The sequence below is a fragment of the Nuphar pumila genome, chromosome 7 (genome assembly GCF_984573655.1).
Source record: "Nuphar pumila chromosome 7, dmNupPumi1.hap1.1, whole genome shotgun sequence".
Lineage (NCBI taxonomy): Eukaryota > Viridiplantae > Streptophyta > Magnoliopsida > Nymphaeales > Nymphaeaceae > Nuphar > Nuphar pumila.
In genome coordinates, this window is record NC_143255.1 from 122,877,769 (window position 1) to 122,883,768 (window position 6,000).

Genomic DNA, 6,000 nt, shown 5'->3' on the forward strand with positions numbered 1-6,000 from the left:
GATTCAAGAGAATGTTTTAGATTTTATTTACTCATTGTGCATGATTTCTCACAGTTTTCTTGGCTTTTCCCATTGTATGATAAGTCTAATTCTGTGAGATGTTTTTCAAATTTCAAGGCCATAGTTGAAAAACAATTGGGTTACAAAACTAAAAAATTTCACAGTGATTCGGGAGGTGAATTTGTTGGAACTGAAATGAATGAAATTTTCAACAAGGAGGGAATTAAATGATGGGTTTTTTGTCCATATACACCTCAACAGAATGGTGTAGTGGAGAGAAAACACAGGCATGTCATTGAAACTGGAATGAGTCGTATGGTGCATGCTGGAATTAGTTCCAAGTTTTGGGTCGATGCTTTAAAAACTGTGGTTCATCTTATCAATAGACTTTCAAGTCAAGTTCTTTATAGAAAGTCTCCCTATGAGCTTATTTTCAAGAAAGTTCCAAATTATGATTAGTTTTGGGTTTTTGGATGCATGTGTTATCCATACTTTGTACCATATAGGAAAAACAAATTGGAACCAAAGTCTCAGCCTTGCATTTTTATTGGTTATGGAACCTCACATAAAGGATTCTTATGTTATGAGCCTCTCTCAAAGCGAGTATATATTTTAAGGCATGTAGTATTATTTTATGAAAATAATTTTTTGTATGAGAAGACTCACTTGCCAATGATAGATAAAGAGGTTGCTAGCTGGATTAGAAAACAAGACTCTTATCCTGACAATATTGTGTCGTCAAATAAGTCATCCTGTGTTTACCTTCCTCCATCCAACATTGAAATTTTTCCCTTATATGAAACTTCTCCCCAAGAACTATATATTGTCCCCATCACATCCCAACACTAACCCGGTGAGAGCATTAGTAATAACGAGTCATCCAAGTCACCTATAGATACCAATCCGGTTGTTGAAATACTTGTTGAAAACCTATCAAGATCTCATCCCATGATAACTATGTCTATGGATAGAACTAGATGCCTCAAGACCTATTTTGCTTCCAATTACCCTATCTCAAACCGTCTTCTAAGCATTGTCAATCCCTCTGAAACTTAGCCTAAAACCTTTCTTGAAGCCAAGTCTAATCCTAAATGGATAAGGACCATGCAGGAAAAAATTGATGGCCTTCACAAAAATAATTCTAAATGGACAATCTCAAAATGTCATTGGGTGCAAGTGAATATATCGCATCAAAAGGCACTCCGATAGAGTTGTTCCTAGATATAAAGCAAGGTTGGTCTTCAAGGGCTATAGCCAACAGGAGGGAGTTGATTATTCTGAAACCTATAGCCCTATTGTAAAACCAACAACTATTAGAATGGTGTGTTGGCTATTGCTATTTCAAAAGGATAGAAACTCCACCAAATGGACGTCAACAATGTCTTTTTACATGGAACTCTTAAAGAAAATGTACTTTTAGCCCAACCTTCCGGGTTTGAAGTTGGTTCTCATCATGTATGTAAATTGAACAAAGCCTTATATGGGTTAAAACAGGCTCCGAGGGCATGGTTTGAAAGATTAAGTACTTATTTGATCAAACTTGGATTTAATGGATCCAAATCTGATATGTCACTTTTCATCGAAACCTTCTTAAAGTAAACTATTTATATCTTCGTTTACGTTGATGACATAATAGTTACATGGAACTCACAAGCAGAGGTTCATCAACTCATTCAAAATCTTTCAAAGGAATTCTCGATAAAAGATCTAGGCACTTTGCACTTCTTCTTGGGAATTGAAGCTCTACAACAAGGCAATGGACTTATTTTGACCCAGATGCAATACATTCGAGATATACTCAATAGTGATCAAATGGATGGATGCAAGCCTGTGAATACTCCAGCTGATGCCAATACAAACCCATCTAAATTTGATGGAAAAGGTCTCCAAGATCCAACAAAATACAGAAGCACTATCGACGCTCTTTAATATGTAACCTTAACTCGTCCAGACATTACTTATTCTATCAACAAAGCATGTCAATTCATGCATCAACCAACCGATGTATATTGGAATTATGTCAAGAGAATTCTTTAATATTTGAAAGGTACCTTGAACTATGGGATGGTTATATCCAAGTCAAGTTCTTTATATCTTCAAGCATACTCGGATGCAGATTGGGTTGGATGCCAAGATGATCAAAGATCCACAAACGGGTATGTCACATTCCATGGATCCAATATTATCTCTTGGAGCTCCAATAAACAGCATACAGTGGCCAGGTCTTCTACCGAAGCTGAGTACAAGGCACTTGCAGGAGCAACCTCAGAATTAGTGTGGCTCACTTCTCTTCTTTAAAAACTTAGAGATATAACTAGTCAAATTCTTACTCTATGGTGTGACAATTTAGGAGCCACATATCTAGTGTTAAATCCTATTTTTAATACTCGCACAAACATATTGAAATTGATTTTCACTTTGTCAGGGAGAAAGTAGCAAACAACAAGATTGAGATCAGGTTTTTAAGATCAGATGTCAGTCATACTGACTAAAGCTATTCCTGGACCAAGGTTTGAGTATCTTAGAAACAAGCTTAATCTCGTAGATATCAGCTTGCAGGGGAATGTTGAAGGAACTTGTCAACCATATTTGGATAAACCTTTAGATATACAGTTGGATTATGTTGATTATGATCAAAAGCTATTGGATTCTGCTAATTATGATAAGAAGCTCCAAAGATCATCAAAACAGAATAAAAGCTGAAATCAACAACTTGATAAAAGAGATCAGAACAAATTTGAAATCAAAGCTAGCAATGTAACAGATATGATCTGTAATGACAAATTTTGTGGAACAGCCTTGTATGCGTCCAAGTTTAATAGTGAAACCTCACGCTCTTATAAAAGAAGAGAAGAGTAAGTGAGAAATAGAGAAGTAAAACAATATCTTGAACAGTGGACGTAGGCATAACCAAGCCAAACCACTATAAGAAGTGTTTCCTTTGTTTTTTGTGGTGTGTTATCTGATACTTTTACAACCACCACTATTGTTTTGATTCTTATTATTATAGAGTTTTCTACTATATCCTGTTGTCGCTGAGTGAAGTTGGCATGCTCTGTTATCTGGTTCACTAAGTTTAGCGACATAGGTTAAGAGCAGACCAAGCAAATTGTAAAGGTTCAAGGGTTCACTTCTTGTTTTGAGAGAGGCTCTAAGGGAGTCGTACTCAGCAGTAGCAGCATGGAAACCTGACAAAATATAACCCTCCAAATCTTTATTAGAAATGGTGTTTGATGAATTAAGGCAAGCTGATGAGCTAAAACCTTTGCTTTGTGAAAGTAAACAGATTTGGAATCATTGCCTTTCTTAAGGTGTTACAGTTGATGTCTTAACTACTGAACACAAGCTCGAGAAAAGTGCTCATACTGACCACCTAATTGTGAACTTGGTCGGACAATGAGGGTAACAACGAACTCAATAGGAGTTGGTCATGTCGGTGCCATTGCATGTAAGCTGAATTCAAAACTTTTTCTTTTCTAGGTTCTAATATAAATTTCGCTAGGCAAGGGGTCGACCCAACTACAAACCCCATTGCTATTCTAATGTTGACTGGCTGGCAACCCATAATAACTGCAAGTCCATAGGAGGCTACACAATTTTCTTGAGCTCTTTATCTCTTGGTGTGCTAAGAAGCAAGCTACAATGGCCCACTCTAACATTGAAGTAGATTATAGGTCTTTTGTATCTACTGTTGTAGAAACCCTTTGATTAACATATCTTCATCAATTGGGCTTTTCTATAAAGTCACCACCATGATTATGGTGTGACAATGTCGGTGTCACTATATGTCTGCAAATCATAACTACAACAAAGCAAATCTTGTTTTTCATAACCATGACAAACATATTGAAGTCAACACACTTCGTTTGAGACATGGTTGCCAAGAAGAAGCTTGATGTTTGATACATCACCATTGATCAGACAACTGATATCATGACCAAACCTTTGACTTCTGTTCATTTCAGCCTTCTTCGTGACAAGCTCAACATACTCAATCATTCGTTGAGCTTGAGGGAGGCGTTAAGAAAGATAGTGGAACAGATTTCAGATTATCTAAATCAATTCAAAGATAAAATGTTGGCACCAAAAAGAAAAGGATATACAACTATCAAGATTTCAATGGACCTGATCTAAATCTTGATGAGTGTGCCATATGTAATGTAGATAGAAACTCCTAAATTAAAGTTGTTAACCAAGGAGGAAAATATTATGAGGTTTGCAAGATGTAAAGATTATATTAATATAGTGGAACCTCCCTTCTCAAGAGAATGTTGATAGAAGGTGAGAGATCTTGAACTGTGGACATAGGTCATATTTGTTCGAACCATGTTAATCAGTGTGCACTTGTTTCTTTCTTTTTCATTGCTCAGTTTAACCATAGGGGGCACGTATGAGCTCATTTTGAAAGAAAATTTACTTTTTCTACATTTAGTATGTGCACACGAAGTTTGTTTCACTTCTAGTAGAAAAGAAAAGAGATCTTAACTTTTTTTATAGGAAAGGGTGTAAAACCACCTCCAATGGAATCGTCAAGAAGGATAAAAAAATAGCGATAAGAGAGACGGTTCTCCATTTGGGGGAACCGCCTCTCTTGTAACCGTTGGGGGGATGAAGATAAACCTCACCCCCCACGATCAAGGGGAGGGAGGTGAATTTATCCTCACCCACTGTGAGGGCTATCAATAGCCTTCATGATGCACCTTATCAATGATCAAGCAAGAAAGCGACTGAGGGAGAAAGACGTGAGGAAAAAAATCGTTAGAAGAAGCAGAGAGGAGGGAGGCGTAGCGGATCTTCATCGAGGACATTAGGTAAGGATCTTCTCATCTCCTTTCTTTTTTGGGGCTAACGGAGGGCCGACAACCATGGCTGTCGGTGGTTTACATGTGTAAAAAAAGAGAGGAAAACACGATCGAGAGAGAGAGAGATGGTCGGTCGCCCACCTGCATCTGAGAAGACAGATAGGAAATAGCCCCTTCTCCTTTTGTTTTTTTATAGGGGACCATATCGGGTCAGTCTGGGTGCGACCCAAACCGAACAAGGTATGTTTAAAAAAATAAAATAAACTAATATAATATCTCAACTTGAATTGGTTCAGCTTGAGTCAGTTTATACCAAACTAGTCTGGACCAAACTGGTCTGAGTCAAATCAGTCTGAACCGAACCAGTTCAGACTGACTCAGTCAAACCAAATCGGTTTGGGTGTGAACCAGACTGAGTCAAGTGTGATCGGGTCTCGATTCTTAGTTTGAATTTGGTCTGATCTGGATCAGACCAAATTTGGATTCAGAATAATTCAATCAGTCTGAACCGATCAAAATAAAATTGGATCTAGATAGATCTGGGTTTGGATCTTATCTAACTAATCTGAATCAAGAACAAAACTGGAACTAGTTCATATCAGTACTAGATCTAGATTAGAACTAGGTTTGGTTCCAGTCTGACAGTTTTGGATCTAGATCCGAGTTTGATTAGGATCCAACTCATAACTGGATTGATCAGTTTTGGATCCAGATCAGAAATGGTTCTAGATCCAGTTAGGCAATTTTGGATCTAGATTATAAATGAATCTGGATCCAATTTATGATTAATTTTTGAATTTTGAGAATAATTATTGAAATTATCAAAGTACCCTTGTGTGTACCCAAGATCCATTTAGGTAAAATGGGCATAACTTTGCACTTCGAACTCGAAATTGAGTGAGGTTTGGTGTATTAGACTTGTATCATAGAGGAGAAACTTTGTGTTTTATAGTTTTGTTTAAATCATGGGCACAAAAAATGAGGTCTAATGAGTCAACTCATGAGGGGTATTTTGATAATTTTGTTAAAATACAAGAGGTTGTGTATTAATATAAATATGTTTGTGTAATGATCAGATTCTACTGTTAAAATATCTTTTGATTTGATTTCAATTAGAGCACAACATTCGTATTCGAGGTAAGAGATATTATAAAAAAAATTAGTTGTGAATAAATCATATTGCGTTGCATGTTATTGT